The sequence below is a fragment of the Colossoma macropomum genome, unplaced genomic scaffold (assembly GCF_904425465.1).
Source record: "Colossoma macropomum unplaced genomic scaffold, Colossoma_macropomum, whole genome shotgun sequence".
In the NCBI taxonomy this organism is placed as follows: Eukaryota; Metazoa; Chordata; class Actinopteri; order Characiformes; family Serrasalmidae; genus Colossoma; species Colossoma macropomum.
Window position 1 is genome coordinate 14,007,054 of NW_023494798.1, and position 25,561 is coordinate 14,032,614.

Sequence of the window (25,561 nt, forward strand, 5' to 3'; positions counted from 1 at the left end):
ACTCTGCCCCCCCACTGCCATGCACCGGCCCCTGCCACTGTGCCCTCGGAGCCAGCCGACACACACACGCACACAAACAGCTTGAGGGTGGGAAGTGGCGCTGTCTCGCTCTCTCTCTCTCTCTCTCTGTCTGTGGTTCACATCAACAGTGTCAGCTTCCACTGCTGATTGCCCGCCCTCTCTTTCTCTCTCTCTCTCTCTCTCTCTCTCTCCAGCAGGGGTGCGCCTCGAGCTCCAGTCCAAAAATCTACAACAGGAGAAAAGGTATTTGCATGTAGAAATTATGGAACCAGAAATGTAGATCAAATGCAGATACTGTGAAGATGTCTGAATACAGGCTCTTTTTTGAATATTTATTTTTTTTGTGTGTAGCAATTTGTATATTCTTGTTGTCATAACAAAATATAACAAAATTTACAAAAATAACTGGTGGGTGACAAATTAAAGCAAAAAAACTACCTAAAGAGTCTTAGGAAAAGTATTGGGCCACCACAAGCCGCCAGAACAGCTTCAATGCACATTGACAGATATTGCACAAGTCTCTGGAAGTGAGGGATAAAACGCTGTTCTTCCTAAAGATATTCACTCTGTGTTTTCTATAATCGTAGAGCAGCGTTTAATGCGTCGGTCCAAAATCTGCACTAGTTTAAGATCTGGTAACTGCGAAGGCCTTGGCCTATCATCTATATAATTTTCATTCAAATCATTTTTTTCTCATACTTGGACTGGGACATCGTCATCCTGGTAGAGACCACTCCTCCCAGGACAGAATTTTTGGACATAGGTGATCAGTCAGATTGCTTTGATTGTGACATACACAGACAGAATGCATCTTTATTTTATTTTTATGGTGAAAAATGTGAGAGTAATGTAAGAATAACTGTGCTTCTATCCCTGCAAAATTTCTGACCAATAAATGAACACCTGCACCATGTAATGTGGACCAATGTTTTTTCAATTTTTAAATTACAGTTTTAGCCATTGCGGTGTGAAACCACCTAAACCAAATGAAAAAGATACAATATCACAAAACTTCAGAGCGGACATCAGAAAATAAACAGGGTATGAAAACAGCCAGATGTTGTTTAGGATGTTAGCTAGCAAAGTTTGCCATCTGAGGCTAAACCCAGTTAATTGCAGGATTAAAACAAACACTGACTGTTCACGAATAGGTTTAGAGAGACATTAGCATGACGTGAAAGGTAGTTTTAGTGAGTCAGGGCCCAGCTGCACTCTTTTTTTTGTTTCTTTCGTTTCTCAGAAAAAATAAGTTTTACCACCACTTTTAAAGGTGTGGTGCCACCCCTGCCCCGCAGTATGAGAGAGCCACCAGCCCTCCTCACTATGGTCAACCCTTTAGACCTGTTCTGCTCCATTCACACATGCACTCACCCACTTGTGGAGAATATGGCTAAAGATGCACATCTCTGTAAACTGGTCCCTATTATGTTTGCACCACTGACCTGACAGTCTCAGTCACTCAGTCAACAGTTGGTCACTGAATGTGCACTTTTGACCACAATTTCCAGCCAATTTCCAGTCACTTTATTCACTGTTACAATACTACTCAGTTGAGCAGTACCTGTGACTGAAGCTAATGCAGAGTCCTAATTCAAAGTCATTTAGATCTTTACCTCTGGCCATCTTGAAGCAAAATCAAGGTCAACTGGGCCTGCTCAGAATTTTTATGAATGCCACAGAGCATGATAACTGTTTAATTGTATCTTGCAGTACATCTCTCTGGAAGCATCTGTACTCGTGCTTCACTCATTTATTCAGATTTTTTCTTTAATTTGTCACCCATCTATGTGTTACTTTAAGAGTTTATAGTAAGCCATTTTGGAGCATTTCTATGAAATGTTCACAAAATGTAAAGGAGCTGGCATTTTCAAATGAATTACAAAAAAATGTAATAAACTTGTCATCACATTTGATTTTTTTTCAATCCTAATTCTTTTATTTTCTGTCTCTCAATGTTTACATACATTTCTTTTTCATTTTTATTGACTTTACATTGCTGTTTCATATTACATAAACCTGCCTCGTGGTACTTTCAAAGTACAACAGGCGCTGCATGTATAAAGTTGTGTCCTCTTGTCGCACTCACCTCAAAAGCGTCTGCCTCTCATCCTCTCCTGGCTCCACTCAAACACGCACACCTGTCCAGCTTGTTGCAAAACCCAGTCAGTCAGTGTGCTTTGTGCGCGTGGGTGCGAGTGTTAGCTGTCTGATTTTCCCTGCAGCGACGGCTGTAGGAAATACCCCTCAGCGTTTTTGACATTTCAGTGCCGGCCGAGCAAAGGCTGTCATCCACATGTTTCGTGCAGAATTCTCTCCAAGCATGTGAGTGCGCACTCCTCGGCAGAGTAATCCTGCTCGCTCTTATTCTAGTGAGCCGCCGTGTTGGGGTAAAGGCCAGCAGTCTTTGGAGGAAAAGGGTGGAGTTTTCCTGCAGACTTGTACTGAAAAGTCATCCTGGACTTTCCCTTTCTCTCTTTTCCACTACCCTCCCCTCTCTCCTTGCATCAGTGCAATTCCAGTCCAGACTTGCCCAGACTCAGAGGCATGGCTGTCCTTTCCTGCTGGCCGGCGGTCGCTGCAGTGACCCGAGTGACAGCTGCACGCAGGTTACTGCAGTGCGGTGTGTGTGATGGCGGTCAGCTCACGGGAACCGAGTGTGTGCCTCACTGCTGGCACAGCAGGCAATAAACCGGTCTCCGTCTGCAACAGGTCCACACTCGGGCTGTCTGCCAGAAAGTGAGGCTCTCTGGACATTCCGGGCTGGACGAGCAGTTCCTAGTGTGGGTGGCCTATGGAGTTCTCTCTGCCACGAAGAGAAAAAAAACTATTTAATGACAAAGACGTGAACCAACAAAAGCAATCAAAGTCATAAAGCCCTAAAGACTTAAACACACAAAGGGGATTTGAAGGATCTTGACAGAGAACCTCCTCAAAACAGCTTATGAAGGAATGACCTGCAAGGAGCAGGGACTGGATTAAAAAAGAAAAAAAAGACACAACAAAAAAAATCTCATCACTCCAGCTCACCTCCTTCTGTTACTGCAGCTATCGAGCATCAAAACATAGGGACATGTGTCGCTCGCCGTCCCCTACCAGTTTCACACTGACAGTCCTTAAGGCTGCATTGGGTTTGCTGGAAGCTCCAATTTTGACAAGGCGATGTGCCCTGCTCTGCTGTTGTCCCTTAATCTCCTAATCTGTAATCTCCATGGTGCTGCTGTCCACCCACCCTCTCTGCCCTCTCCCTGCCAGCCCTCCGAACGTCCTCTGGCCGCCAGTCTCCCCTTAGTACATCCAAAATCTCCCCCGCTTCCTACCTGTTACAGTCTCTCCAATCGCTCTGATCTGCCCGGTGCACTTGTTCAGGTCTGATTCCAGATCAGATAATTACAAGAGTGTTGTAGATGTCTGGATGCTGCTGGTCTTCAGACACTTATCCTATGGTAAGGGTGGAGAAGATGGGGATTGGAGAGAGTAGAAAAAGTGAGTTAACCTTTTGAAATGGATAACAAAGCACCCAGAGATCAATGAAACAAGCAGAGACACAATGATTCTAAACATTAAGAAAAGGAGATGTTCTATTATGCTTTAAATTTGATGAAAAGTTATTATTATTATTATGTGCACAATTTTGTTTTGCAGAATTAAAAAATGTTTTGTAATTGTTCGACAGCAAAACATAAAAAAAGACAAAACTGCCTTCATGTGTTCAGCTGTCCAATTATGTTGTGTTAGCAGCAGTTCAAAAAGATGCAGTGACGCTGCAGCGCTGGTTGTATCGTGTGATCAGGGGGAGTCCTAACTAGAGGGTGGAATTGGATATGTCTAAATAGGGAAGAAAATTGGAAAAGAAAAAAGAAAAGAAAACTGTAAAAAGTCAAAGATGACTCATAATTTACTTCATTTCCAGTCAAAACAGCAAATAAGTACAACTTACTCAGCATTAAAAATAAAGCAGAAAACATATATTTAACAGAGAATTACACAGCAACTAAACATAATAGCAGATTTTTCAGTTTTTAGTGTGTTTAACCTTCGCCTTTATTATGGCTTCCATTCTTTTCAGGAGACTTGATTTTAGTTTTTCAAAGAAATCTGCAGGGATATTTTTCCACACTTCCAAAGTTCAGTCTTTGAGGATGGTTGTTTCTTCTCCTCACAGACCAAGTAATCCCAAACACATTCAGTGATGCTGAGGTCTGGACTTGGGGGTAGTCAGTCCATTGTTCTGAAAACACCAACAGCTTCTTTGTTTGACTTGCAGTTCTTCTTTATTTGTCTGTTTCCTTTTCTCAGTAACAGCTTCTTGTCAGCTACACATCCTTCCAGACTCATAGTGTTGAGTTGTCTTCTCACAGTGGAAGGATGGACAGAGACACCTGTGGATTTTTTCACATCTAAAGCAAGAGCGGAGCTTGATTTTCCACTCTCTCTCAAAAAGGAAAGCTTTAGGTACTGTTTATCTGATGGTAAGTTTGGGTGGTCTACCAGGTCTTCCACATTTATTAGGAGTCCAATTTTGTGTTAACAGTTTTTGAACACCCAATTTTTATTCGCTCATTTTCCTTTGACTTTCCTCTGGATTAATGTACTTAATGGTTGTTTTGACTGGAAATGAAATAAATAATGGGTGGTCTCTGATTTCTGCACAGTACTACAAATAACATTATTTGCTTTTTAATGGGCCAAACTGACCCAATGAAAAATCAGATGCCTATTTAAGAAAGTGCTGCATCAAAAGTAAGACATGACCAGCCTCTTTTGAATAACTTGTACTTAATGACCATTTTGATTGGAAATTAAGTGATTGATAGGTGGTCTCTGACTTTTGCACAGTACTGCAAAGGTAACTAATGTAACCATGAAACGAACCATGTAATTATATTATTACAGTTAAATATAGGAAAAACAATAATAAGATAAAAATAACTCTAGACTTTAAAGGATTCAAGCTGCACCTTAATTGCTAAACAGAAGAGACAAAGCACACGACGCCTCAGAGTGACAATTTCATTTAGTTATGAAACACAGCTCCACTCATTCGAGGCGCTCCAACTGCACTGAGACGACCGCCCGTTTAATATGCTGCCCATAACGAACTCCCATAAAGAGAATTCATCAAAGCGAAAGCTCCTCGTCTCCTGTGTTCTGAAGAGTCCTACCTGCTGTGAATTATGAGTTCATTTTGTGCTGAGAAATGATCTCTCTGTGAGAAACAGCGAGGAGGGGGCGCGTCACGGCATGACAACGACAGCGACCTCCTCACATCAGCCCATCTCGCCCTCTAATTGAGGATTCACCATCTGACTCTTCCCTATTTGTTGAACGTTTAGGCTGAGACGCAATTCCTGCCTCGTAATCGAACCTGAAGCCCCTCTCCTGCTGTAGCCCACCAGCCCTCGTTCCCATGCCTGTCTCTCTGCATTTTCCCCTCATCTCTCATCTCAATTCCCAAACCTTTTATTTTCTGTTTTTTTTTCGCACTGACTTTCCATTTTCAACCACTGCTTCTCTCTATGTCTGTCTCTCTCTCTCTCTCTCACTCAGGTCAGTACAGTGGGAGTGCTTCTATCTTTGGGGTTCTCTGGTGACAGAAGCTCTCTGAGGAAAGGAGACATATGTTCTGCGTGTGTCATCCAGAAAAGATGTGGAGCATCACAGCAAGGTATCTAGGAAAAAAAAGCTCTATCAGTATTCCCTCTCACATATTACCGCACAGGAATACTTGTACATGGTTCTTTCCAGCGGCAAAACAAACCCCGAGAAAATGTTTCCTCAGGCTGAAAAAAAAAGAATCCTTTTAAAAATCAAAGTACTCAAAGAACAAAAGGATGACAAAAGCCTAAACATTAAAATGCTGGCAGCTCTGCCCTTTTTTGCACTTTTGCTTTTAACCTCTTTTCAGGTCTTTTGTACCAGTATGCCTGAGAAAAACACTCTCGTATGTGTGCACAGCCCCCCCACCCTCCTACCCCTCAAAGGGGCAACAATAACACTGTATCCACATCTTCTCACATCACCTCCTCGACATAAAATACTACAGATGCGTCTTCTAGTGCGTTCACAAAAGGTCTTGGAGATCCATTTCAACGCTGGAACTGTTACTGTATCGCACCAGGCAAAAAAAAAAGAAAAACCCTCTTTAATTACACCAGTGACTACCTCAGGTTACCATGGTTACTGTGAAGGCCAGATCCATGCAGTTCAATAGATAATAGTTCTGAACTGAGACTGGGTTACATCAGAACGTTGCTGGGAAAAAGACGTGGACGACATGGAGAGATTGGATGTCCGATCAAACAAAAGTAGTCCTCTAGTCCTTGAGCAGAAATCGACTGAAGCAATGCATTTTGGGAAAGGGCTCTAAATCATAAAACAGAATGAAAACAGCCACACCCAGTAGACACACACCAGTGTCCTTTCCACATCCAGAGTCTTAACTTTGAAAAACACAACACCAATACGAACTACACTCACTACTAGAGACGGATGGAATGAAGATTTTCAATGATGTAAGTGATCAGAATTATCACCACTAATAAAGCTTTATTAACACCAAAAATCTATTTAAATTTCTATAAGCATTCATCTTAAATGGTCTGGACCTGCCAGGATCCAATTACACACTTCTACAGCTTAAGAACAGCCAGTTTGCATCGTAGTCCATGTACACTATTGCTCAAAAGTTTGGAATCATTGTTTTCAATAATATAAAACTGATTTGGTTGCAGCTGCATATAGAAAATGATTCTAAGATGATACTAATGTTATAAAAGTTTCAAACAGTTTGTAAAAAGCTGTGAAAACTGACATTTTTGATGATGAATGGAGCTGCAGATGATTCCATAATGATTCAGAAAGCTGGAGAGCATTGAGAATGAACCGTACATCCAGAATGACTCACATTCGAAAAGCAGTAAGTGAACCTCACTGATCAAACAGCTATTCATAGCAAATTTGTGACAAGAAATGACTACAAATAGAAAACTACAGTTTATTAAATAGTCAATATTTCTTACTATTTAACCTTGTTGTTTTCTTGTCTATACTGAATGAGTTAGTAAATGACTTATTAATATGACAAATGATGCCAACCCTTTGAACAGTAGTGTAATTACTGAGTCATAGTACTTAAAATAAGGCTGCATAAATAAATCAATCAAAACACAATCAAAATCAGACGATTTTTGCTCCAAACAAGCAATCGACCAATTTGTATGACTCAACATGAGGCAGTCAGCTCTCACTTTCAATGTAGCGCCTATTTAAACAGGCAACTGATTTTTCATTTACAACTCTAAAATTTCGGCTTGGACCATTAAAGAGCAAATAATATTATCTGCATTACTGTGCAAAAGTCAGAGACCACCCTTTATTTATTTGACTTCCATTATGTTATTCATTTTACAGACATTAAGTTATTCAATTTTCAGGAGGTATTTCTGAGGGGACGTAAGATAATCCACTTGCTTAAGGGAAAGTCATTAGACAACAAGGCAAAAAACAAGAATTTTCACAACCAGAGTTAATAAAATAAAATAAAATAAAATATATATACAGGGATAGGAGAAAATCAAGCTCTGCTCTTGCTTCAGATCTGAAAAAAAATGGATATGTAGTGGTAAGGAGCTTTTACTGAGAAGAGGAAGTAGACAAAACAGAACAACATTTTCAAAGAAGCTGCTGATGTTGTCAGAGCAATGGAATGAGTCCAGACCTCAATATCACTGAATGTATTTGATAAGCAGAAAATGAAACCAACTTCTAAGACTGAACTCTATAAGTGTAGAAAAATATGCCTGCAGATTTCTATGAAGAGCTGAAATTAAGCCTTCAGAAAAAATGGAGGGTGCAATAAAGGTAAAAGGTGGACACACTACATACTGAAAAAATGATATGTAGTCTACTGTTTCTGCTTTTTTGCTTTCTGCTTTTTTCCCTGAAGCTGAAAAATGATCAATTTAATGTGTTTGCACAAATATTGCAACTTTTAGGAAGTACTGGAAATGTGCTGGTATGTTTCTTGTGTTTATTTAGCTCACACAGTGTGAGCTTTGTATTAAAAAAGACTAATAAAAATTGTCCATAATAAATAAATAAATCAGCCCCAGGTTGGCTATAAAGAAATCAGAATCAGACACAAAAGATCATGATTGGTGGCTCCCTAGTTATCTGAATTATTACCATTTGAAATTACAGGCTTTTGTATCTCAGTATATCATTAAAACTGGTTACTATCCCATCATTACACAACACTCTACTTCTGGATGTGACTCGTCCACCAGAACAATGCAAACCTGCATAATTCTAAAGGGACAGCAGATAAGACCATCTTGCCTCTTTATCACAGAGGTGCCCACAGTCCAGTGCAGGATGGCCCGCAGGAGTGTGGCGAAGGGTCAGCCAAACAGGTGGCTCAGCTGGCCAGTGGCAAGCTCCAAACGCTGCTGCTGAAGCTGCTGCTGCTGCTGCTGTTCCAGATTAAACCATGCCACTGTGATTGCATGCGTGGGTGAGCCGCTAAAGCTCGGATAATGCCCTCCTTTGTTCCCAATTAGAAAAATGAATTCCAGATTACATTTTCTCCAGCAGCAAGCTTTAGCCTACACATCGGGCTTTGGGGGTTATTTTTTCCTCCTTAAAGCTGCTGCTCATCCTCGAGATGCACATGCATTATTAGACACGGTAAGGCAGAGAGAGGGAGGGAGACACGGTATAAGAAGCTTCACATCATGCATTTAACCCATGTGCAGTTTGCACTTAGCATGTGCACTGCATGTGAAATCACAGGACCACCGCTTCACATCACAGCCTCCGCAGGGAAGTCCAACAGTTTTGCCCTGTATGTAACACTACATGCTGGGTTTGACACCCACCACTGCAGAAAATGAGGACATCATGTGAAATCCTCCTCATAGCAGCCGTCAGACTAACCAACTAACGCATCTACGGTGCACCATTCATATTCCAGCCTCATCTTCTAAAAATCAATCACCACATTCTGCACACCTCATCCAATTACTGGAGGCAGCAGTCTCTGCGTTTACAAAGCCGCCAGCCCGCGAGGCGCTTGGGCGAATTGGTTTGGCCGCGCCTGCCGCTTCCAGCAAGCAGAGTGCGAGATGCACAAACAACAGGAGATGGGATTGATTTGGCTCCGGTCAACAAATCTAATGACAACAGCCAACACACAAACACACGAAAACACACAAACAGAGCTCAGCTTGGCTCTGTTCATGGCACTCCCACAGCTGTCCGTCTGTCTGGCTATAACTTTGGCATCTTGGCAAACAAGTAAGTGTGTCTGTATGTTTTTTGTCTCACACACAAATAAATAGTCAAAAACATACAAAGTCTCATACATAGTCAAAAGCACTTCTAATTCTACACAAGTTGAGACAGTACTGTTGTATGCAAAACGTTGGACAATCCCAGTCAAATGCCATGTTTTGCTGATGTGCTCTCTGTAGACAATGTGTTAACTTACAGGAACACTGCACTAATACTGGGCAATCCTTTGAGATTCTGGTCCATGTTGACGTGATTGCATCATGCAGATTTTTCAGGTGCACTTTCATGTTGTTAATCTCCTGTTCTGCCATATCCCAAAGGTGTTCTATGGGGTCAAATGTGGTGGGAAGGCCAATGAAGAACATTCAACTCATGGTCATACTCATGAAAGCAGTTTTAGACTACTTTTTCTTTGTGACAAGGTGCATTATCATTCTGAAATGTGATATTACAAGATGGTAAATTGCACAACGTAAGATACACAAGGTCAGCAACAATACTTAAATATGCTGTGGGATCCACCAGCCTGGACTGTTGACGCAAGACAGGTTGGGTCCAAGTATTCATGCTGTTGGTGCCAAATCCTGACCCTATCATCTATGCCTCAGCTGAAATCAAGAGTCAACAGAACAGGATACGTTTTTCCAGGCTTCAACTGTCCAGTTTTGGTGCCCACTGCAGCCTCAGCTTTCTGTTCTTGGTTGACAGAAGTGGAACTTAATATCGTCTTCTGCTGTTGTAGCCCATCCGCCTTAAGGTGTGCTGTGCAACTGAAATGATTATCTACTCACCACATTTGTACAGAATGATTGAGGTACTGCAGCCTTGAACCAGTCTGGCAATTCTCCGTTGATCTCTCTCATCTACCAGGCGTTTCCATCCACAGAACTTCTGCTCGCTGGATGTTTCTTTATTGCACCATTCTGAGTAAACTCTAGAGGCTGCTGTGTGTGCAAATCCCAGGAGATCAGCAGTTACACAAATGCTCAAACTAGCCTGTCAGGCACCAACAATCACGGCAAGGTCAAAATCACCTTTTTCCCCCATTCTGATGGGTGATGTGAACATTACCTCAAGCTGCTGGCTCATATCTGCATGAGAAATGCTAACATACAATTGACTAATTACAATTGCATGACTAAGCAGGCCTTTCCTGGATGCTTCGTGTACACTCAAGCATGACTGCATCACTTGTTTAGAGGTGATGTTAAGATGTTTTCTGAACATTTCACAAATGTTCCTAGTCTTAAATTGGTCCTGTCCCAACTTTATTGGAATGTGTTGCAGCCATACATCTCACAATAAATGTCTAACTACAAAACAAATGAAGTTGATAATGTATAACATTAAACATCTTGTCTTTGTACTGTTTTCGTTTAAAGTTTCGTTTTTAAGATTTACAAATCACGGCTGTCTGTTTATATTTGTGTTTCACATACTGTCCCAACATTCTGGAAATTGAGGTTGGTATTTTAACAGCAAATGCGTCAACATCTTATTCCACCGTTAGACACACATTCACCCAAACACACACACATACAGAATGCTTCTTTTCACAGCCTCCCACACAGTTATAAAAGCACTTTTCCGTCGCTCCCTCCCTGTTTTGCGGGTCTGACCCATGTACCTGCGTGAAAGGGTGAATAAAACACTGGGGAGTGGGTGTAAGCGTCGTCGTGGCAATCAAAAATAACAGCTAGCTGCCATGGAGATGTAATAGGGAGAGGAGAGCCATCAGCCATTCCCACTGGCTACTGCCGGGCTGCCCTATAACACTCGTCTGAGCTCCTCCACCTTTAAAGATCTGGAGCTTTTGAAAATGTTTTGCTACATTAAATTGAGCAGGAACCCTGCGGTCTTTTCAGTTTTCAGCTTATTCACTTTCTGTATTTTGCCCTTGTACTCCAAACAGACCTTTTAAAAACTAGACAGTGGAAAGAAATATTCATCTCTCTGCCCCTAACAACTAATTTGAAATGTAGAACAGCTGTTTGGAGTGCTGTCGCAGTACACAGGAAGAGGCTTCTCAAGAAGGACCTTTATTCAGTCTTTTTTTTCATAGTAATCTTTTATTCAGTTTATTTAAAAGTGTTTAACTGCACAAAAAAGGAGAATTCCACCGACCTTTCTAAATTTCTGCATAATTAAATCATTAAGATGTAAAGTCACTCAAAGTGCTTTGATATGAAATGATCTGCTCTTGAGAAACTTAGCAAGTCAGAATTATTCACAGAGGTGGTGATAGGAACCAGATGGCAAAAGAGCTTAATGCCTGTAAAGCTACATCACAGAAACATATTACATGAAATGATTACAGATACACTGCATGATGCTCGTGACATTGTTTCAGAGTAGTTTTGAGATGAAGTATTTGCTGAAAGCGTATTATTTTTTAAATCCAGTCATAGTGCGCAGGTACATAAAAGGAGCTGTAAGGCAACAAAGTATCCTAAGAAATATAAAACATACATATAAAAGTTCAGAAGATGTGTGTACATTTACTGGTCATTTTAGAAAATGGCTACATCGGCAAAATTCCCCTTTAACAAAATCTTAAATATTCTCCCCCTAAAGTAGGGATTTGGAGAGGATATTCTTCATCCAAGATCAGCCTGAAAGAATAAGTTAGACCCAAGCAGGCTTTTCCAAAGGGGTCTAAGAGAGGGCAGGCATACGGTGCCTGTCCAGTGGATTTAGAGTTAACTCTGCAGACACAGTGCCACAGCACGCACACTCGCACTGCAGCGGATTAATCTAATCATAAAACAGTCATTTTCAACGGCTGGGCCCAAAGGCCTAATCTAATTTCATGTTTAATGGATTAAACCCTTTAAAGCTGGATGCATTATTGCTTGTTAGAGGCCTCTCACAGGGACTATACTGCAAGCCCTCCAATTCAGCACTCTAATATGTTTATGTGTTATATATATATATATATAAACACACAGACACATACGCAGGAGGAAGGTACAGCAAATATTTATGCTCTATTTTTCAGGACTTTTTTTTTGGAGATGAGTGGGTGTAGTGGGTTTGGAAGCAGGTGGAGCTTTTGTTCTGAGCTGTGCTGGAGAGGTGTGGGTCCGTCTCTAACTAACAAAAGCAACAAGGATTAGCACCTCTTCATCCCACAATTAAAGCCCTCAGCACGCTGTAGGAATTCAAATGAGCATAAAAAAAATAAATAAATAAATAAAAAGGTTTGGAAAAAAACCCAAAAAACGGCATTTGTACTCATCAGTGAAAAGAACACGGCCAGCAGCCACCAGCTACCCTGCAGTAAGGCAGGGACTTGGACGCTGTGCACAGCAGAGATACATTCTAAAACACAGTCGAGACGTGATAATGAAACGCAATAATTAAGCCAGTCTGATTTAAATTTCTGCATATAGTGTTATTGAATATGCTCCAGATGTTGGGAATATAAGATTTTGTAAATATCAGGCGACAGAAGTTGAGTTAGTGATTTATAGCGGAAAAAAGGAAGAGAGAAATGTGTGATATAACACATTTAGTTAAAAAACATCAGTCCCTGACAAAAGTTGTATTAGTTATAATATAGACCCATTGCCAACAACATATATCATGTAAGAAAAAAAAATGTTTATCTGATTTTGGAACAAAATGGTTTATTTATAGTGCTGTTTTTTGTCCTATTATGTACATTAACATTATCCAAATACAATACAACATTTTCCTTTCGCAATAAGAGTTTCGTATGGCACATAAACAGTGTTAATATTCTGAAACATAAATGGTCCATAAATGAAAACTAAACAGAAAAAGCATGATTCGATTTCAGTGATTTTGTGATGCCATGAAAACCAGCACATAGTCATACATCTGCCTATTCTGCTCACAGCAGTTTAGCCCCACCCCTTCACAATGAAGTTCAGCCTGGATTACTTTTTGAATAAGGCACAATACAGAGCAGCCACCGACATACATCATTCTAAAGGCACAGTAACAAAAAAACACCTGTTAAATTCTAAAGAATTTAGGTTTTCAGCTTTGTGCCCCACAGTGGGCCACTGTGGTACTGCTAGGGGGGATTAAGACTTTTTTAACTGCAAAAAATTGTTATATAGACATTTATTAGTGCTGTCAAGTCAATTCAGACTTCTGATGACCATATAGATGGCGTTTCTCCAGAATATCTTGTCTTCTGTTAGTGTCTTCAGGCTTCTGAATAGCTTCTTTGAGACTCTCAAAATCATCACCGACACCAAAGTTCAATGGCATCAACATTTTTTCTGTCACTTGTTTATATTTCAGCTCTCGCAACCATAAATAACCACAGAGAAAACCATAGGCTGGACCAATAACCAGTGTTATAATAACAACAATGTGATAATATAAGAATAAACACGCATTTGACCAAATGTAATTCTAAATATGACAAACATATGCAAAATGTTAGCTATGTTTATTTCCAATGCATGCCAACCTAAAACGTTTTTCTTTTCGATCGTATGGAATTTATCCATCCAACAGATAAACGGTTATGTATAAGTCTTTCAAAAGGAAAGCTGGGCCATCTACAAGTAAAATGACCACCATGTCTCCCCACCAAGAAATGAGTACCTAGTGCAAAGTTTTACAGAACTGAAAACAAGTAACCACTGCTCTGTGCTGTGCTATGCTAAGAAGTCTTGTCAGATGAAGCTTTAATCTTATCAACCTGAGCCAGACTACTGAGCCAGACTACTGAGCCAAACATTAGCCATCTCATTAAGTGGGTCAGAAAAGTTTGTTTGGCATTTGTTGGTGTTTATGTTGCGTTATACTATACAGTCAAGCAAAATTTAATAGGATTCACTGATTATGCTGTTATTTGTTTGCATTTTAAATGATCAGGTCAGTCAAATCTTGTGGGCCACGGAAGCTTTTGAGATCGGTTTTGTGGGCTGTGAATTGCAAAAGGTTGGCAACCTCTGTTCCAAAGGGTAATGAGAGGTTGAAAAATGATTGTGTAAAAATTAATGATGACTGTATTCGGTACATGAACTCTCACAAACATAAAAGGACCTCAGGAAAAACGTAATATACAAGAAAAATATAGTATACGGGTCCCAAAGCTTTTAAACCTTGTAATTTATTTTACTCATTATTCATTTTTGCGTTTAGAAATCTCTTGTGTGAAAGTTAAGAGAGAAACATGACGTCACTGTTTAAGGTTAATCGAGCACTGCTATAGCTTTGTAATCCCTGACTCAATGCGCATCACATGTTTATGTTTGAACTGGTGCCCTGTGATACACTGAGTCAGCTATAAGGGTAAAGGGCTGGAGCAATGAGCAGAGACCTATGGGTAACTGGTTACCCACGCTCCTCACACTGAGTCATATGCTCAGGGCCGCTGACCCCTCAGCATGAGTCTTCCTGCAGACCGGGCTAAAGCTAACCAGTGGGGAGGTAGCTAGGAGGCACCCGTCAGACCTTCTGAGTCAGCCATATCCGAGCCGAGCACCGTGGCAGGTCTCAGAAGAGCGTGTGAGAAATCCACAGCTAGAAGTCATGAAAGCGAACTGTAGTACTCCTACAACGCTGGTCTTGATGGCTCAGCCAGGAAAAACTGTTGAATACTCGCCAAAACTTTGAAACAGAAAATAACTGTACTTGTATCTTAGGGATAGATTGATTACTCGTATGCTTGTATAAACTGTGCAAGGGAAAACAGAATATTCATTCACCTGCGCTTGCACAGTGGGTGCTGACCATAAATCATTGGACAGTGACACAGTTTTTAGCCTTGTACATACCTTGCATTAAAGGGGAATTCCACCAATCTTTCAGAATTTCCTGCTAATTCTGAAGGGAGACAGATCATCTCCTGTAATCAAATTTGAATCTTTTTAATATAGAATATTTTGCTGAAACATATATTCTTTACATCTAGGAATAACAGTTCCTTAGCTTTTGTGTCTCTGAGAGGCTTGTGATATATTCTTGAGAAGGACACTGCGACATGAGATTAGGACTTGTTTATGCCCATCTCAAATCAATCCTACTAAACCTGGCAGCAGCTTGTGGTTCAGGAGCTGGAAACGGGTTTTTGCATCATCATATGAGTGAAAGGCGACCAATCAGGAACCTTCAAGGCCTTGGGCCTGACTGAAAGTGACTCTTGCTGACGTCAATAGGATGCAAACAAAAGACTCTATTTTTGTTGACTGAATCTCACCAATGACAGTGTTCAGTTTTGTTTCTGAGCCAATCCAAGCCTGTATTAAAATAGTCCGTAATGATGAATCAGCAATTGTACATGTAGACTGTCTGATTTACATATAATACCTAATCATAAAATAAGGTATAACTGCTTTGACCAAGTCTGTGTTACAAGGCAGAAGACATCTAGGGGTAGTCACCCCCACCTCTCTCTCCTCTTAGATTTTCAGCCTGATGATTTCTCTCTTCAGACTTTGTCTCAGTTAAGCCTTTACGTGTGACATGTGTGTTTGTGTTAACATGATAACTTTTTTTTGTTCACTTTTCTTTATTTTTATCCATTCTATTATGTATCTTTTTTCATGGTCCTGTAATCCTGAAAAACATTTTCTTATTTTTTTTTTCTTAATACATATGTATTTTCTTTTTAATTAAATCTATTTGACTTACAATTCAGTGTGAGGTCTTTTGGGGCATATGGCATCACAGAAATTATGACATTTTTCATGACAAGTTTTAATCTTAGTTATGATGTGGTAACTACCCAACAATTCAGCTGTTGCAATGTAAACGAAGTCAGTCTAATGTGAAAGTGGGCAGTGAGGGAAACCTGCAGACTCTTTACAGTGGTGGTAACAGGAATCTTGGGTTACGATGACTACAACACAAATCTAGCCACACCAATAAACCTACAAATGTGAGTTTTTATATGCAATGTTGAGGATGGTAAAATCATGTCACAGTTTTTAAGTTTTCTTTGGGGACTATTTTGCCTTACTATGCCCAGCATGTACGTCTCTGCCATAAAAGAGCTTGAAAAAATATGTTTTAGGCCAAAACCTTATCGCAAATGTATTGTAAAACAATATCTCCATTTGTAATCATCATGTAATCATACAAATAATCTTATTTCTGTGATGTAGCTTTTAGAGACAATAAACACTTTGGACGTCTGGTTCCTATCATCACCATTGTGAAAAAAAAATCAGACTCTGTATGTTCTTCTGGAATGGAGCATTTCACATCAAACCAGTCTGAACTATTTTGGTTACATCTTAACAATTTAATTATACAGACATGTTGAAAAATCAATGGAATTCCCATTTAACATCCATCTCAAGTGATCTGATAGCAAGCAGACAGTGTGACGTATAGCTGTGTACACCTGACATTTCTATGGGTCTTGAATGTGTCTCCACTGACCTCTTATTATACGAGTTCAGGACACACATTTAAATCAGTATCTCACTGCATTTGCTGTTAGACAAACATGTACCATGTAAATGTATGTGCTGTTACAATGTTTAGATCCAATGGACCACTGATACAATTAATAAACAAAAGGGAGAGGAGACGAAGAAAGAAGCTACATGGCTGCTTTCATACTTGCTGTGATGACTCAGTTGATTAGCAGTTCCTTCAAATGTTGTCTGGGACATACTGGGATGCTTTAGTGGTCACAATACAAATATCATGTGGCCGTATGAAAGGTGCTGCAAGCCACAACGGACCCTTTCTCAAACCTATACTTACTCCACTTATTATGCTTCTGACAGTCTAGATCACATGATGAAAGAGAGAGTTTAGTATTTCTGACGGTCCATCTGAAATACCATCCTGACGGCTGGTCCATTTTTGGCTTTGTAGGCAAGCATTAGGGTTTTAAATCTGATACATGCAGCTACAGGAAGCCAGTGAATGGAGTGCAGCAGTAGAGTGACATGAGTGAACTTAGGCACAAGCTGTGCTCCTGCATTCTGGATGAGTTGCAGGGGCCTGATGGCTCGCATAGGAAGACCAGCCAAGAGTGAGCTGCAGTAGTCAAAGCTCGAGATGACAAGAGACTGAACTAGCACCTGGGTGGCCTCTCTCTCTCTCTCTCTCGAGAGAGAAAGGGTTGGATCCTCCAGATGTTGTACAGCAGAAACCTGCATGACTGGGTTAGGATCGCAATATGAGCTGAGAACGATAACTGGTCATCCAGAATCACACCAAGACTTCTTGCATCTTCAGACAGAGCTTTCCATAGAAATGTTATTATTGCTTAGGTTTAAGCTGCAAATAAACTGTTCTTGTGTGGGGAGAACCTCTGGTGTTCAATCAAATAATGAAAATGTTTAGGATAGATAGTGATCTAGATTCATTTACAACAATCAGTTAAAAGTAGTGTTGACTGCAACATGCAGAATTTGAATGTTTTGTTGTTTTTGGTTAAGGTTAGGGTGATATAACCTGATATAAGGTAAAGTTAAGCTTCTAAGAAAAAATATCATGAAGGACATGCACTAGAGTTAAACAATTACTGGTGGGTTATATGGAAATATACTCATGTTTGGATTATACTAACAGTAAAAAAACAGTAAAACCCCAGTAAAACCTGGCCTTGGTTCACCCCTGTGTAGCAGCAGATGTTATATCACAAAAATAAGAACACAGCAGCTTTACATCAGAGGGTTTAAGATGTTAAGCTTTAAGAACAGCAAGGCTAGGTTAAGGTTTGCTACTGAACACATCAAAAAGCTTACACAACGGCATTAGGACTTATGGACAGATGAGACAAAGATTAACCTGCACTACACAGTGATGGATAAGGAAAGTGCGCGCTCATGTTCCAAAGATTTATCTGTAAAACTTTTGCTGCCAGTAGAACTGGCTCACTTGATGATGAGATGACAGCCGCAGGATGAATTCTGGGGTGCACAGAAGCAGCTCACCCACTCAGATCCAGACAAATGGTGGATAGTGCTTCGCCTTGCAGCAGGGCAACGATCCAAAGCATCTACTAAACCAACTTGGAGTTTTTCAGGGCCAAAAAGTAGATTGCTCTTGACAGGCCAAATTTATGATCCAAACTGGCCCCCATAGAGCATTTCACTTAGTGAGAACAAGACTGAAGTCAAGAAGTCCCTGAAATGAGCAGGTGCTGACAGTGACCTTGAAAATGCCGGAAAAGATTCCCATAAGGTCTATGGGTCGCAAACTTCAGGCAGACACTGATGCAGTGTTTTTGCAACTAAGTATTAAACATGATCATTTTATTTAATTAATTACAGCCCTTTGCAATGTGAGTACTGTATGCACAAAAAGAGCTGTGATTCCTCTGCTGTTCATTCAATGTATGAGTAAATATCCTCAAATTAGATATTAAATTTTGCGCTTTAGCCTCATTATCAGTTTTACTTCAAATTCATTGTGCTGGAATACAGAGGCAAAACAACAATGGAATGTCACATTATCTTGTTTATTACAGAACAGAATGATTAATCCTTTTTATATCACAATTTACAAAATTTTTAAATCACAATTTGAAATTTATAATTTTCAAATAAAGAAACTGCAATGTTAATTATATCTTACATTACTCAACAAGTTTTAAGTGGGGAAATAACACTACATTAGGTGTTAAAGATGATAAAAAAATTATGCGCTTAATTCATATAATATTAATAATCGAGTGACACTTTATAATAACAGGCCCCTATAAATTGTAACTTTATCATTATCTAAAAATTTGTTAATGACGATTAATAATTGTATAATTGTTCTTTTTATATAAATAAGTGCTACTACTTCACTTATTAACTACATAGAAATAATTTTAGTATTATATAATACATTTCTGTGTAATAAGTAACACAATATACCTACATAAATTAGAAAGTCAAAACCTTATAATGGGGTCAATTAACAATCATCAACGCCTTAGAAAAATATATATTAATGATGATAAACTTATGTTGAACTAAGAAACAAGGAAAAATTTATACATCACAAAACAATAAAGTAAATAAGGACTAAATCATTTGAATCCATACATAGACAGTTACTTTGTAGTTATGCAAAATAACTGAATTATTGACTAGCAAACTAGAAAATGCTAAATATTTCAAATTACAATTTTATATAATTTGACTTATAGATTTCAAATAACTAATATAATGAATGATTTGGTTTCTACAAATCAAAATAATTACTGATTTGTATGACAATAAGTAATAATTAAGATGTTACCATTTATTAATGCATGTGTTCAGTTTAGTAATTAGCAGTCATTAATAAACTATTACATAATTATTCTGCTGTTTATTATGAAGTGTTACCGCACTTTAATCGCAATATCAATGCTGGTCAGAAGAATCACCATTAGTTATGGTCCTAAATCATTTGCCCCTAGTTATTGATGAACTGTACTGTATATCTAATTAACTGAACGGCAGTGTGGAATTGTCTTATTTACAAAACAAGATGATTCAGACTAAAACGGTTTCAGAAAACTCAAATCACTCTGTACTAAAGCTCATGTGAAGCACTCCACTAATGGCAGGAAAGTCGCTGCTGCTTATCCTCACATAAATAGGCTCCCAAGAAATCTGCTGCCTGCTCCCAGAGCTTTTAACAGCTGCAGCTGGCCAAGGGTCTGACTCAGCACCCCATCCCTTCTCAGAGACCAAAGACTGCTGGACTTTGTGCGTGTGTGTGGGAGTATGTGTGTGTCCATCACTATTCAGAGAGCTGGACACTCTAACTGCCATTGATCGCACAAAGACAGGACGAGTGCATGGCTCACTAGACACTCGAGTTACCGATGAGAAGAAACTGCAAGTTGTAAAATGTTTTACGGATTCAAAATTATTCTGACTGTTCAAATAAATAATGCAGCATAATCATTACGGGTCTAGAGGAAGCAGAGTGTTCACAGAAGTAGCATCTTAACTACCTACAGTAATTCTCCACCAGTGTGCTTCAGCTTCTGATTTAATTGACCTTGTGTGAAAGTTGCCAGAGTTACTAAAGTCTTACAATGTTCCCTTCTGGCATATCACGCAATTAGGCCTGTGTCCAAGCCTGTCATAGCACATCTCTAGTTCTCCCTCTTCCTCTCTACTTTCTACTCTCTGTTCTGCTTTGTGCACAGCCTGTTCCTTCCTCCACTTTCCTATAGGCCACTCCTACAGTGCTCCTCTGTTCAGTATATGCTTTATTGCTTGTGCTTGGTCTAAAGGACTATCTCTCATCAAAGTCTCTGGCTGCCCTTTTATGCAGTAGGAAATCTCTTAGATCCTCTTGGATTGGGGCCAGGTGCCAGCGCCTGTCGCAGAGCCCATCGATCCGGAGGAAACCAGGGGCACTGGGGCATCAGGGCACTAGAAAAGCCGTCGCTATATGATCCCCCCATGCTGACACATTTAACGGCCAATTCACAGACTTAACAGCACATGGCTCTGATGGAGATTAGCACCTGCAGTTCCCAGGATTCAGAATTCAATGCTGAGAGGAAACAAATAACGAGGGGTGCAGCGACCATGCATTTTTGTGGTCAGACCTGATTCAGATTTTTGCCCCATATTTATTAGCCAAAGTGTTTCTGAAAGCAACAGGAAACAAAAACAGTAAGATTTGCTCCTTGCAGATAAAACAAACACATTACAAAAAACACAGGTTGATGGGTAGGCCCAGCAGACTTTAAATGAAGTGGCCAGAGGTACAGCAACAGCATTCTAATGCAGCATGCGTGTACTTAGCTGCCTCACATTGTTTTCGTCAGGGGTCACCAGTGTTATTCACAAAGGGCCAGTGTGGCTGCAGGTTTTCCTTCCAGCCAAGCAGGAACACACTTCATATAACTGTTCAATTGTTTGACTGAACTAAGATTGTTTTTACATATCTTCAAACTTTCAAACCTTCAAATTCCCAATATTACTGCAGTATATAGTATTACCGCTGGGGCGTAACAGTTTGCTGATTGGTTCTATGTTTATGTTGCTTTTGGTGTTCTGAAGTCTAACAACTTTTGCTGGAGGACAGAAAGCTGACTAAATTAAAGTCAGCTTAGCTAGCAGGCTAGAGATCCAATCAGTGCCACACACCACATATCTGAGAGTGTTCAGTGACTGGTGTTGGAGTGACAGCCCAAATCAAATATGTTCTGTGGTGTGTGTAGCTGTTAGCAGTCATTGAGTCACTGTTGTACGTAGTTTTTCTTCCTTGGCCTCAATCTATCAGAAAACATACGCACCACAATACAGCTCCATTAGGCACTGGAGTGGAGAAGAAACCTTTGAGGTCAACAGCATCCCACTTCAGATGGGAACGCATGTTGGATGTGAATCAACTAGTTTGGTCAACTCCTGGCTAGCGCTAGCTGTTTTCTTCTCCTCTTCACTCTATCAGCCCGTGTCACCACCAATCAGTGACATACCTCACCCCACAAAATATAACTGGGTGGAATATGCTTGTTTTGTTGTTTACTAGACAGACATTGAACAGAAATTTGACAAAGTGAAGATTTTGAAATACTGTTACCATTTTTAAACACTGTGGAGTACCATATTAACATTATACTACCCTACCATACATTAAACAAGTGGAATCAGATGTGCTTCTGCTTGATTGGAATAACAGCCCCACTGGCCCTTTGAGGATTAGACTGGTGTCCCCTAGTTAACATCATAAAATTGGAACACAGATTGACTAAATCAAAAGTACGTCAGTCAACTGCCAACTGTACTATAGGAACGAATATCACACAATTCTGATCCAGGCTGTTTCCCATTATGCACCCCTAAAAACAACGTGTCTGCAAGGCTTTTACTTTGGATTACAACACAATTAACAAATGAGGTGAAATAGCCAGAGTTGTCCTGCATCCTATCTCACTGCGCCCTCTTAATCACCTAAAATGAGCGTGCGTGCGAGTGGTCTACTGCGTTCCAACCCCTGTCTGAGTAGAGCTCATACCAGATTTTCCTGGTGAGGACAAACTTACTGATGGGATCAAAAGCTTGATTGTACAACACTATCAAATTTTCTGCAAGTTGACGTGATGAATGTCTTTGCCAAGAAACAGTCTCCCATCTGTTTGGGTCTGGGAGCCAGTTTAGGCACAGTAGCCCAGTGAATGTGTAAGGACATGCACTCGAACACAAATAGACAGACCTACATACACTTCTCTGCGGCATGATGCGCCCTATTTGACATTTCACTGACATTAAGGTCCACGTGCAATGAAAATATTGCCACTAAAATGACCTGTAAAAAGCAAAGGCTCTGGCCAGAGCTGCTTAACCTGAGAAAAATGGATCTCTGGTAACCCTGCTGTTGAACCATTCTGTGAGCTAGCCTATTTGAGTCCCTGATAGAAGAATGTACCCTGTAGAGTAACCTATTTATGAGCTCTCATATGTGGCTCCTTGACAGCACCCTGCATTTGTGAGAAGAGTTAACCTAGTTAAGTCTGCAGGACTTCTGTTGCCACTTTCTACTCCCCAGGTGCTGCATTAGCCTAGTTACAGAAAGAGTTGATGAACCTCAGTCAAATAGAACTGGCAAATGTTCATTCTGAACAGCAAAAATCCTATTTTTACCCTTTCCACTAGTTTTTTTTTTTCATGAATACAGTTCCAGATACATACAGCTGCCTGAGTGGCTAATATTCATTGTACTGATTTATTCATAACATGGTTTCAGCACAGTGCCACATTACATGCATTGTGCATAATTTCCCAGCAGAGTGGCAGGAAATAGATGGTCCTCTGTTATGCCTTTGGGAGATATTCCACTCTGTGGGTACGGTCCTCCAGCAGAACGCTCCACTTGAGCCTGGCCCTTAGCTCGGTGGGTCAACGCAGATTCAGTTTGACTACATGTGTCCACTCTCTATCTCATTTATCTTAACAAATCGTGGGCTGAAAGAGGTCTGCATCACCCGAGTCATGCAATTAATCCCAATAGCGATTTCCATTTTACTTTATATCACTGAGAATGGGTGTAACTAATTAGGTAAAGACAAATGTACTTCAGATACAATCAATGGTGATTTATCTCCACAATGCAGGGATGCTTTATGTGCCAGTCGATGGTCTTTCCTTTACATTTGGAAGGAAGTGCACTACCTTCTCAACAGCAGCTGGCTTTTCAGGAGGCTGTGAATACAAAAATTTAATTCTGAATCTACTATCAGCAACTTCCTTCGAGGCTGTGCGTGCTACATCTCAATATAGTGAGGAAAGGTCATGGAATATTTAGAAACTGATCCATTTCAGTGGAAACAATCTAGAACCCCTGATGCTGACAAAATGAAATATTTTGTTTTGTTGTTGCAGTACCGAAACCTGGCCTTCCAGCTGTGCTAAGGATTTACACAAGATAGTACAGGAATAACTGAGTGAATATTACTCTTAATGTGTAATGGGAAACTCATTCTGTTAGATAAACTAAAGATAAACCAAATGCAATTTTCCACTCAACAGAATGTGACACTGTAATGAAACGTGAGAGGACACAGCAGTCTTGCAGAAAGTAGTCTTCTTTTACACAGCACTGCAACCTAACCCACATTCTAAGGAGGAATCTGAGAAACTAATCAACACTTTTCAAATGCTACTTTGTCATCTGAATTATGATATGACATTGTGATGACAGACATGAGAATACCAGAATACACAAATCACGATGTCAGATTTCTCACGCACGAAAGGGCTGACACTGAATGCTCCACGGGAAACAGCAACTGAGATTAATATCAAGGTACAGAGCCGGTCCCTTGAGAAACAAGCTTATCTAAATGATATTCATCTAACTGATGAGAGGATAAACATTGGAAAAACCTCTTAAAACTGTTTCGTCTGAAGCATCATTTCAGTCTACAGGTGTTTCACACGGCCTATCATAAACCTGTAGTTTAGAACAGCTGGATCATTTGAATATTTACAGAATATGAGGTGTCTGGCCAGGTTCTGCATTTGAAATGTAGACAATGGCAAAATGGTCAAAATGAATTTGCGCTGGTCTGTATGTGAGTTATACAATAAGAGAGTGGAAAAAATGAATAAAGAGCAGAAGAGAGACAACAAGAGAAATAGAGGCAAGAAAAAAAGAATGAAAGGAAAAAGAGAAGGGGGAGGCAGAGGGGAATAGAGAGAGAGAGAGGAAGAGAGACTGAGAGAGAGAGAGAGACAGAGAGAGAGAGATTGAGGGGGGAGAAAAAGAGAACGAAAACAAAAAGTGAAGACAGGGAAGAGGAGGGGAATACGGAGAGATTGAGAGAGAGAGAGAGAGAGAGAAAGAAAGAGACTGAGAGAGGGGGAAGAGAAGGAAAACAAAAAAGGATGGGGAAGCAGAGGGGAATAGAGAGAGAGAGAGAGAGAGAGAGGAGAATGAGAAAAGTAAAGAAAACGAAGAAAAGGAAGCAGAGGAGAATGGGGTGGGAGAAAAGAAAGAAAGAAAGATAGAAAGACAAAAAGGAAGAAAAAAACAAAAGAAAGAAGAAGACAGAGAGAAGAGTGCACAGAAATGGGTGACCATGAAGAAGCCCTCCACTTCAGCCCCATGCAAATCCCCCCTGTCCTGTGCTGCAGCCCCGCTGTCTCTTAGCAACGCTGGCACACCGGCAGGAGTTCAGGGCCTGAGACCCCCACATAAATTACACAGGGGGGATACAAAGGGGAAGGCAGAGCCTTTTCCATGGAGGACTGCATCCTGGACACACAGTGCACAGAAAAGCTCCCCGTTCAGAACCACGACCTTAATGCAAACGTCCACAGAAATACGAATAATGACCGCAGGGGAATCAGTGATGTAGCACATGTTACACAAGTTTGCAGTGTGAACCAGCGCGAACACTGGACACGAATTCATTTCATATCAATCATATGAAGCCAACTCCTTACCTTGCAAATCGTATCAAGCATGCAAAACTCTTCTTTCCTCTTTTTCTTCAAATATCAAATACAGCACCGACCCAGCTGCAAATCAAAGCAGCCCATCATCTCTCAGCCGTGTGAACGCTTCTGTTTCATTCTGAATCTGAAGCTACATGAGCAGCACTCAGCTGCCATATGAATATTCACATGGATCCTCAGCTGGTAGGCGAGGTTTCGTGTCCAGTACAGCGTCTACGTAGCCGCCGCGTCCAGATGTGATGGAGATTTCTGCTCTCCTGTCCGCTCTGCTGTCTCCTGACGAGCTATCGGTTTGTGTGTGGCGGCCTGTAACGCGGCGTGGACTCCCTGCGTGGCGAAAATACTGCCTGAATTTTTTAGGCAGCACTGCTTTAGAACACCCCCGAAAAAAGATACCCTCA

The 25,561-nt window shown here is 40.4% G+C and overlaps 1 long non-coding RNA gene across 1 annotated transcript; it reads right to left on the reverse strand.

Annotated features, from left to right (window-relative positions):
• Positions 1-17: 17 nt before the first annotated feature.
• LOC118817785 lies at positions 18-25,561 on the reverse strand. The gene is made up of 4 exons (XR_005008051.1): positions 25,149-25,561; positions 3,339-3,459; positions 2,108-2,824; positions 18-247 (listed from the first exon to the last, which is right to left on the reverse strand). It is a non-coding gene; the product is annotated as an uncharacterized LOC118817785 (long non-coding RNA).